The sequence below is a fragment of the Mauremys mutica genome, chromosome 9 (assembly GCF_020497125.1).
Source record: "Mauremys mutica isolate MM-2020 ecotype Southern chromosome 9, ASM2049712v1, whole genome shotgun sequence".
Lineage (NCBI taxonomy): Eukaryota > Metazoa > Chordata > Testudines > Geoemydidae > Mauremys > Mauremys mutica.
Window position 1 is genome coordinate 93484773 of NC_059080.1, and position 11183 is coordinate 93495955.

The 11183-nt window shown below is 42.4% G+C and overlaps 1 long non-coding RNA gene across 1 annotated transcript in view; it reads left to right on the forward strand.

Annotated features, from left to right (window-relative positions):
- Window positions 1-6152, forward strand: part of LOC123377738 — a 135786-nt gene extending 129634 nt beyond the window's left edge. Inside the window, exon 4 of the long non-coding RNA XR_006582301.1 lies at window positions 5934-6152. This is a non-coding gene — a long non-coding RNA (uncharacterized LOC123377738). The remainder of the gene's footprint in view (window positions 1-5933) is intronic.
- The last annotated feature ends 5031 nt before the right edge of the window (window positions 6153-11183 follow it).

Below are 11183 nucleotides of genomic sequence, written 5' to 3' on the forward strand. Positions count from 1 at the left end.
CCTGACTCCAAGTTCCCTGATCTAACCACTGTGATTAAAACTGTAGATACACAGAGTTAGAGCTGGATAAGACCTGTTGTTTAATCTCATCCATCCCCTCGCAATGCATTATTTTGCCCGAGAGTATATTCCTGAGTGCTTTGTTCAGTCTAGTTTTAAATGACTCCAGTGATGATGGGGCTTCCACCACCTCCCTTAGGAGATAAATCAGTACACTTATATAAAAGACAAGATGGTATCTGGTGTGCTGCTTCTAGAACATTTGCCATCAGTTTCTACCCAAGGGCAAGTGTGAAATAAAGATTCACTTCTCCCAGGTTGGCTTCCTTTGTTTCTTTTGATGCTATATGATATGGATCACATTATCATCAACACACAAAATGAAGATGTTCTCAGCATTAACAGGAACACATGAAACTTATTGCCAAGCCATGTATGTTAAACACTAGCGGCCGGATCATAGAAGTTAGAGATGGAAAATCTCTCTCACTATTTGCCATATAATTTGTTTCTGACAGTACGTTTTCTAGGACCTTACCCAGTCCAGTTTTAAAAGTACCAAGCAATGAGGCTCCCACATTTTCCTTTGGGAGATTGTTCCAAATATTGGGAATGCTTTTCCGACATAACTTTAAATTTCCCTTTCTTAGTGTTATCCTGTTACATCTAATCATACCTCCCTCCTTGCTCTTCTAAATGATTCTTCAGAAACCAATCCCTCCAGCTCCTTGATAATTTTGTTCTCCTCTTTGAGTTCCCTTCAGCATCAGTACCTTTCTGGTAACATAGTGTCTAGGTCTGAAGACCGTGTTCTAAGTGTGGTCATGAAAGCCATAGAGAGAATGGACTATTATCTCCTCCTTCTACGAGGTGATGCCTTTGCATACACAACCCAAAATCGCAATGGCCTTTCTACAAACAAACCATATTGCAAATTCATGTCTAACTTGCTATCCATAGTCACCTCTAGTTCTCTTGCAGTATTACTGCTTCTTTCCATTGTTTTTAGATTAATTCCCCTCACATGTAACTTTTCCATTTTAATCTAATTTTATATAATGTCCAAATTGGTGTCACACACACATACATATAACACTGACAGACCCTGATCGTCAGCAGGCTGGATTGAACCTGGGACCTCGGGAGCTAAATGCATGAGCCTCTACTGCATGAGCTAAAAGCCACATGCTTGTTAGCTTAGGCTGTAGCAGACACATTAATTGCTAAGTGGTCTCAGTACCACTAGAGGGGACAGAACACCACACCCAGGACATATGTGGGTTACATATATAGAGACAATTATAATTCACTTCAATGACAAGACTTCATAAAATGATAGCAAGTGTTCTGTAGTATATTAAAAAATAAAGAAGTGTTATTAAAATGGCAACACACTAGAGCCTCTGCTGTTGAAATGTTGTGTAGAAATGGGGACATACGGACGGCTTACTGTATTAGCAAGTTTCTACTATATTTCTTTATGTTAAATCAAAACAACAAACCATGGAGTAACTGAGAAACAAACATATTTGTCCAAATTTTCAAAGCAACTCAGTTCCCATTTAAGGACTTAAATGAAATCCCCAGATTTTCAAGAGTTCCCAGGACCTACCAGCTCATACTGAGAACAATGAGAAATTCTATATGCCGGGTGGGCTCTTTTGAAAATCTGGCTCATAGCAATACTTTTAAGCACATACTACAAAATGCCAGTATTTCAAAGGTTATATCATGCATCAGCAAATACCTACACTCCTATATGAAGTTCACTATGTTTCTCTATTGTTCCTTATATCACGTAGTGGGTGATGGGACATAGCAGTGACAAATTGGTTTACCTTAGACCAGGTGTTCAGGTCAAAAGATGCTTTAAGAAGGACAAATCTCAGAGGAAAGAAATGGCTCTAATCACATTGGACTCTCCTAGAGAAAGGGCTCTTCAGTACTCCAGCAAACAGAGCCGTGACTATTGTATAAGATTCTGCAGCTAGCTTGCCTAAAGCATTCCTCTGTCCCACAGGCCATATAATAAATGTAAGATATAATTCAAAAGGGCCATTCTTGCTTCCCTCAGACATATTTTGCTAAATTGTAGCAATAAAAATCAACTCCACCAAACGACTCCTTTTTCTCCTGCCTCATGTCTTGCTGCATTTGTCAGTGCTACAGCATTTTTAATGGCTGGGTTTTATTTTTAAACACTTCCATAAAGTTTCTTAAAAAATAGCTCAGCAGCACACACAGACAGACAGTCCCCCAGGAAGCAATTCAACCTACTTCCTTCTTGTTGTCCTTTTGTTAGCAAAGCCAATCCTTGGACTAGGAACAGAATGGGAAATGTCGTTAGAATAATTTACCATCTGCAGATCTCTAAATATAGAAAAAGCCTTAGCAGTATCTTTGAAGGTGGACTGAGTGTCTTATGGAACAAGAGGGCATTCCAGGAGAATTGAAAACTGCTGATGTTGCTATTAACATCAGAGAACTGGTCTCCTTGAAGAGTGAAGACAGTCAGGAAACTGAATGCCTTTGGTAGTCAATGTGCTAAACACATGTAGGGCCTCAGATGTCAGGACTGTGGGCTGAAAGTAGTCAGAGGTAAAACACATATGCAGCAGTTGAGAAGACAGACTGGCAAAGTGAAAGATCATGAAGAAAGCCAAACTCAACAAAGCAAAAATCAGTGTAACGGCACACAGAAGAGACTGGCGGGGAGAGAAAGGGGAAGTTCTATCATGGAGGAGAAACATCTTAGAGAAGTGGGGGAAACACAGTGGAAGAAACAAGTGACATGATGGAGAGTAGGTCAAGGGGCTAAAATGAAAGGAAGATGCAGAGTCAAGAGGGGATTCCGAGATTTGCAAGCAGTCGCGTAACCTGGTTCATTGACAGCACTTCACAAAATACAGGCACTGGACATGTACAGCACCTAGTAACACTTTAGAGTAATACCAAAATGACTATGGGATGAAAGGCAGTGAATAAGTGCTAACAATCTCTGTGCACTTTGGCTGGGATTTTCAAATCAGTTTACAGAAATTAGACACTCAACTCCCATGGACATTCACTAGGAGTTGAGCTCCTAAATCTCCTATGCTACCTTGGCAATTCCCAGTCTTTACAGATCTGAAATGAGTAACATCACAATGGCCTTTTGAGGTAAGTAATTGTTACTACCCCCGTATTACAGATGGTTACATAGGAACAAAGCCCTTCATTTTTAAAAGACTCATCTGGATGTTAGTGCGTCTGTTTGTGGGTGACTAAGACATGGATGCTGAGCACTAGCACTTCCCAGTGACTTCAGCTGGAGTTGTGGATGCTCAGTACTGCTGGGGGAAAAAAAAATCATACTGCAAGGGTCTCATGTTGTGCACCTAAAATCTGAGGCACTCAAAATGACTGGGTCCATTGGGAAATTTAGGCCTAAGTGACTTGTCCAAGGTCAAACAGTGACTGATTATCACAGCTGGGAAAAGAAACCAGGAACCCAAGCTCCCTTCTACCTCCTCATTATCAACACTGTTTGTGAAAATTAATATCTCTGGTTGCCACCATTTGTCACGGAGGCTCAAGCTGCTGCTCTCTGTGAGGCTGTACATGCAAAAGATTGCACTGCTGGCTCATGCCACGAAATATCATGCGCAATGTCTGCACTGTAAAAACACCCCTGAACAGCAAGTAGCGGCAATGGCTAACAATATGCAGTCGTTCAGGCCCAGATCCTCACAGGTTTTTAGGCAACTAACTCCCATTGACATCAATGGGAGTTAGGTGTCTAAATTCCATCGAGGTTCCAGATCTCAGTTCTTAACCCTAGAGGCACCGCATCCCTGCTCGCTAAAGTGCACAATCACAACTTCACTCAATTTTGCCATTTATTTCCCCTTAACCCCTTGGCTCTGTGGCAGGGATTTCTCAACATTTGCTGAATAAACCTGGCACTCAAATATGTGATTAGGCTTATGCATGTGTTTGAGTGCTCTGAGGAATGGGTACCTCAATGGATGGCATTGTTCTATCTAGGAGTTTATATGGCCCCTTGTCGTTGCACTATCCAATTGTCTCACAGTAGTGGATTTTTATCCTCAAACACCCCTGTGAGGTAGGAAACGCTGATCCCCATTCGAGGAGGCACAAGGGCGATAAGTGACTTGCACACAGCTACAAAGGAGAGTCTGTGGCCAGCAATTTAACTGAGTGCTAGCCCAGTGTGCTACCCACTTTACCATCCTTCCTGTCCCTATATTGAGAGCTTAGCCACTTCACGCCCCCAGCTCCTATCATCAACATGTTTCTTAGCAGCTATTTTTCTTTCTTTCAGCCTCTGAAAAGAAGCACTCTCATTCAGCTTCCCCTAAACCAGTGACCCCTGCCAATATTTGCATCAGGCTCTCCAATAAAAAAAATGTCTCCCTGTAGCAGGATAGCCATTTACTAAGTACCCCCTCAGGGCCTGGGGTTGCTTTGTAGGCACTGTCCCCTTTAGTCCCCTCTCTTGGGCCCTTTGAGAACAATACACAGGCTTTCCCGTGCATAATGCCACGCCAGGCCTGGGGCTGGCTTAATCACAGAAACAATTCTTACCAGTCCCCAGGGTCCCAAGGTAAAGGGCATCACTACACAACAGTCCATGCTTAGCTCTGGTATCTTAGCTCTTCTGTCCCTCTCTGTTCTCACAGCCTGTCTTCCCAGCTCTTCCTAGCTAGAGCGTAGTATTCTGGCACTAGCTTCTAGGCCCCCAAGCTTCTAGACCCGGCCTCCATCCAGGTTTCCCCTCAGGAGGCTCCTGCTTCCTGGGCTCCTCAGTATAACAACTCCTGAATCTCAAGGTCTCCCCAGCAGGAGCCCTTCACAAACTCTCTACTCTCTCCTGAGTTTCCCCCCAGCTTCATTGGAAGCCTCTTACTGCTCTCGTTAGGGCAATCACTGATCTCTCCCAGGTGTGGCTCATTCGGCAATTGGGATTTGCTAACCCCAGCCCTCCTGCCTTTGTTCCATTCCCCTTCACCTGTGAAAACCCCCATGTGCCAGGATGCCCCTGCTTGCACAGAGGAAAATGAGAAACTGGGGAATCTGTTTGTTTGTTTTCCCATGAAAAGAAAAAACACCAACTTTCTCGTACCTTTATCAAGAACAGAGGTTGCCTCACTTGGCAAAAACAATCCCCTTCAGATGCACACTTTCCTGGCAAGAGCTCTCATTTGTGCCTGAAAATATATACACTGCATAGGGTGGGATTTTCAAAAGTGCACAGTGCTGTCCTAGCTAACTTTGTTCCCATTGCAGTTTGGTCAACACTGGGTGCTTTTAAAAATCCCCCCCCATATTACTAGTAGAGTGCAATGTTCCCCTGGTATAACGCAACGTGGGAGACGATGACCTTATAGGCAGTTGAAGTTTCTCTCTCTGGTAAATGTTTCCATTTGATGAAATTTGGCCCAGGCCAAAAGCACAGCATTTGCTCTTCAGAAGTGTTTTTATGACCCCCATGATAAGTCACGTCTGGAGGAGATTACTGAGCAGGGGGCAATTTTCCACACAGCCAGGGAAATCATCCCAGCCTTCCTTTTTGTTTACCAGTAGTATTTTAATTAGTTTCCCCCAAGATTTACTGTCTAGCGTTTCAGTGCCACACACAATCGGGCTTCACTATCATGCTTCTGGACACTTCCCAAAGCTCAGTGATATAATGCACAGAGGGAAGAAATGATTGCAGCTGCCCGCCACTAATGAGTGCTAACTTCCGTAGGGGCAAAGGCAAACTCTGAAAATACCAGTCAGATTGAAGCAGGGGTATTGGGATTTGCAGGGTGCTTTAAACAGCACTGGCACTTTTGGTAATATTTAATAGCTATCTTCTTCCACAATCTAGTGCTGCTCTGGCACTTTTCAACAAGCCCCATCTGTTTTTTTGTTTTGTTTTTTTTTAGAATCATTGTCATCAGGAAACCTGGAAAAAGCCAAGAAAGAGCTGATTGATCACAAGTCCTATCAAATGTCAAAGCTGGCCCTTGCTGACCTCCCATCTATTCAGAACTGCTTTGATTTAATCTACAGACTGGCTGCCTCTCTTGCCTGCGAGTTCTATCTGTAACCCATGTGTCAGTGCTTGAGATATGACCCGCTTCACGCTCCATTCATCTCCTGTGAAGGACGGAAATTAAACTGGAGGGTCGGGAGGGGGCACGGCTCAAAATACATACACCTTAAACCAAAGTCTTTTGTTTGGATCCATTAGAAGAGTTAGAACAACCATTCAAAATTATGTTAAATTGGAACTGATCATTTTTTCCTACTGCAGGTGTTAACACACTAATACACACAAGGCAGTAAGCTTTGCTCTGATCAAAGTAAAAAATAATCTCGGTGAATTTCCTAAGAAATGTGTGTTAGGTACTGTAACTGTGTGCATGTGTGCTGTCATCTGCAGGTTGAAGTGTGTCAGCATTCCCATTATAAATCTCAATTCAAGATTTTTTACCCTGATCATATTTCAGGCTACGCTGAAACTTGGTTTTTCAAGTTGCGGAGCAGAATTGTTTAAATCCTCTTTTTTTTGTGTTTGCTTGTTTGTTTTAATTTCCCCAATTATTAGTTGTCATTGAACTTTCTTGCCTGGTGGAATGCAGGTGCATCACATTAGTGGGATATCAGTGGAGAGTGACCACAGCTTTTCAGAATGATTTTCCTAATGGTTTTTATTTGGGGTCCCATATCATCAAACCAGCTCTCAAATGCTTCTGTTTAGCATATAGTATTTGGGTGTGAACTGCACTAAGTCAGTGGGGTTGCAGGCTGTTCTTGGCCAGTGCCACAACACCTGGGTCCTGTCCTGCAGTTCTCAGGTTAGTCCAATCCCAAGTCTCCCTCCCTTAGGCAAACACCTGGGAGCAGCTGCACCGTTGAGAGTCCTGCTTTGCCATCACCCATATGAGGCTTGGTCTACAATACCAATTTATGGTGATATAACTATGTTGCTCAGGAGTGTGGAAAATCCCTGAGCAATGCAGTTATACCTTCCTACCATTGACTCTGCACCGTCCCAGGTGCTGAAATCATTCTCCCTTCCCCCAGTATTTTTAGCCAATAAAATCCACCCCCTTCCTCTACCCTCCCCCACACACCTAGCTTCCTTTCTCCCCCATCCTTCCCTGTAGTGACAGACAGCTGTGGCATGGCTATAGCGCTCCTGTTCCTCCACAGTTACCAGAGGGGATCAGGATGTGTTGCCAGGAAAGCTTCATAAAAAATGAACTTCCTGATCAGTGAGTTCTCTAGCTGCTGCTTAAGGCAAGTCTCTGTATTTATCTCCTCACACACCCAGCTGTCAAACCCACCCACCCCAGATATGCAAACAATAAGAGTCTCTCTGAACCTCTGCACTTCTCCCTTTGTACACACACTGCCGTAGCAACTCTAGGGCTGTCTCTGGTCTCTGCAGATAAAAGTTTAATGCACTCACCTATTGACTCACTGAGCTCCTGACTCGCATATACTTTTATGAGGGATTGTTAAGTACCATTATATCCCCCTTCCAGAAATTAGCACCCAGGCTACGCTGTGGCTTCTCAGACACCATACATTGTACAGGGTGAGCTAACGGGGGGAAGAAAAAGGAAAGGAAATGTTTTCAGCAGTTACCAGAGACCTTTCCACTGGGGATCGGTACTCCATATAGGTATGAAGCAATGAGGATCTCACCTCATTTGAATCCTCTTGGCCATAAGGTCCTTCATCCCAACCCCTGCCACCTTTCCAGTCAAGAAAAAAGAATCTCTTTTTGAGCCCTGAAAAGCTCTTTACGCACGTTTTATTAACCTGGGAAAGAGGGGTCACGACTCAATGAAGGGAGGGGCCAACTCCACCTCAGAGTTCAGCGTACCTCATTCACAGCAGTCCCTGTCCTTGCTAACACAGGGAGCAAATTGTTATGTTTATGGCAGTCAAACCAAGAAGTTAGATATAAATCTAGGCTACTTGTTTTGGAAGTATCTTGTTTCTTAAATTCCAGAACCCTAACACACAAGAACCAAAACCTGAGCGAGACAAAGCAGGCTGCTCCCAAAGGCAGCGAGACATGACTCAACTCATCTTGCTCTGGATTGGCTCTTTGCAGACTGCTGAAAGACCCAGATCACATGCTTCCCTACACAACCTTCTAACCTTCAAGCAGAACCTGGGAAAACCCCTGAGAATTTAAAGTGATAGCTTATAATTTTAACACAATTTTCAATACACTACACAAATAAAGGACACTCAAAGCTCAGGTCCCTCACAGGGGAAGTCCTGAGCACTAGCATTTCTGAAGGCCATTCTCAACTCTAACATGCTTAGATCTCAGTAAGATGTTAAGATTCACTTTCCTGGCAAGAGCTGATTGTCCTATTGTTACATATCTTTCTTCTAGACTTCACTATTAAAATTGCATGAGCTATTGAACTTAAAAGCTAACAAAGGACATTGTGTGTGATAATTAATATTCTACAGTTTGCGAATCTATCTCTAGCTTTTCTTCATAGGCTTTCCTTTGATCTCAAAGTCTGCATGCTTCTGGTCTGCTTTAAACCACAATTGGCTAATGCTCTTCTCACTTACACTAGTGTAAATTGGGACTAAAACCACTGTCTGCAATGGAGTCACCAATGGGAAACTGTTCTGAATGCAAAAATAAGGCCCTGAGTGTAGCCAACTCATTGCAGAGAAAATGCAAAGACTTTTAAAATGAGAAGAGCTGAGACACACTTGTCAAAACACATTTTCCCTTGCATCTAAAAAAGGAAAGCATGGAAATGTGCTAGAATTCTTTTTAGATCTAGGAGATACCATTTTGCCCAGGCTTAACTGCAAAATAAAAATCAGGTACGAGTCCATGCATATTAGTGGATGTGTTAACATAGACTTTAATTGGTTAGGAATAAATTAATGGCAGCTTACAATATTTTTGGTCATTTGTTATAAGCTGTGTACGTTTTAAAGAGGGTTCTCAAAGAGACTGGATGAAATCCTTTAGTTCATACGCTGCTTGGGGAATTGATTTGGGAGATTATAAAGCATCATGAAATATTTTCCCTTGGTGATGGATCTCAGTTTTGTGACACTGCAGTTTTTTAGAGTCTCATGTAAATAATGCCAATAATGTTTCTAAGAATAACCTATCTGGAAAAAGTGTCAGTCTCTTAATTAATACCATCTTTTTCCCATGTAAAAGGAATACCCTTTCTAATTCTATATTCTCCACTTGCCTAATGAGCAAAGCCATCTCTGCTGGAGTTAGCTTTGACTTTACTGCAAGGAGCTGAAACTCAGCTGTAACCTGCTCCTGCTGCATAGAATGCAATGGGGATATTGCTATTGAAATCAGTGGCAGCATGGTCAGGAAATGTAGGTCCTGATTCTGTTTTCACTAACACGGATTTAACACCAGTTTAACTCTGGTGACTCCAACAGGATAACTCTTAATTGATGTTGCTATATATGAGATCAGAATCAAGCCCTCAGCATTCACCTTTCAGTCTAAAATAAAGGTAGCCTGACAGTTTCCTCTTCTTTATTAAATCAAATATTTTTCCTGTTTGATCTTTGAGCCCAATAAGAATTTTCTGGCTGGACAGTTTAAGCCAAATGGAACAAGTCTCTGGGTTTGCAAAAATCCAAATGGCACATCAATTCATTCCCACAGAGCCGGTGCATTCCCAGGGGATGGGATGTCAGCTTGAACTAAATCTTATGCGTCTTAGGCTTTACAAGGATCAGGACAGATGAATCCCAGCTGGGGTAGATAGCAGAGACAAAAGGAAAAGGCCACTTAGGTTTAGGACAGAGCCAGGCCTGCCCGTATCTAACTCTTCATATTAGGTTATGCATCCTCTTTTTTACCCAGACCCCCACCCTCACTCCCCATACTCCTTCTATTCAAAACAAAAGTAGCCTCAATGTTTGCAAGTAAGTGAAGAGTAATAGGGGAAGCAAAAGGTGTGATTCCTTGCTAATGATGTCACAACTCTCCCTGGTGTGTGAATGGAGCAGCCACCATCCTTGAAGGAAGGAACAGGAGCCAGTTTCAAAAGTTTTAACCTTTTTTTTTTCATTCAAAAATGGCTTTTTTTAAAACAAAAATGAAAATTTCATAACATTTCATTTTTCAAAATGTTCTGGTTCTTTTTCCCCAATTGAAAACCGAAAAAAAAAGTTCAGTTTTTTTCATTCCTTCCCCTCTTTCCGTGGGGAAATATAAGCGGGAGGTGGAGATGGTGGGGAAATAAGGAAAAATTCAAACCCAAAAATATTTGGCTAAAAAAAAAAATATCAGAAGCATTTTCTAAATCAGCTGGTTCAAAAACCTATGAGATTTTTAAGCTTATTGCAAATTTTGTTTCTCATTATTCCACCAGGTAGAGAAGGCAATTGCCTCCACACAGAAGAGGCAGCAAAGAATCCTGTGGCACCTTATAGACTAACAGACGTTTTGCAGCATGAGCTTTCGTGGGTGAATACCCACTTCTTCGGATGCTTCTACAGAACCAGACTAACACGGCTACCCCTCTGATACTTGACACAGAAGAGGGATTCTTTCCCAACAGCTTCTCAGGAGCTACAGGGTTCAAAGGAGACATGGTCCCTAAAATCCACATTCTCCCCAAGGGTCGGGGGCAGTGGAAGGAACACAGTTTTCCACCCCACTTTGATCCCACTGTCACAATTGTTTGAATAGTGTTGATAGCAAACTGATAAATAATACATTAATCACAAATATATTCCTTACTGTTCAATCACCTCTAGAAAAAGTTGAATAATGTATGTCAAATAAGTGATGGGGGAAACGAATGCATTAATTGGCCATTCAATTATTCACATATAATTGTTTTGTTCATCACTTGACCAGCTCTAATGGCTGTTAATTGGGGCTGGTTCTATAGACCCCTGGTCCAGACTGTGGCTGACAAAACTATCAAAAGACCAAAATAAATTTTACAAGAATGTGGAGTGATACTGACCTGGTTTCAAATCCTTGTGAATAGTTTGAGCAACAAAATAGGGGGAAATGCAAGTATTCTGGACAAGAGGCTAGGAGGAATATTTTCATAGGCATCAGTGAGACCTGGATGCCATCTGTGCCTTTGAAAATCCCCCCTCTCCCCGGGATGATCGTAGTGGTCTCTTCTGTCCTTAAATCTATACAT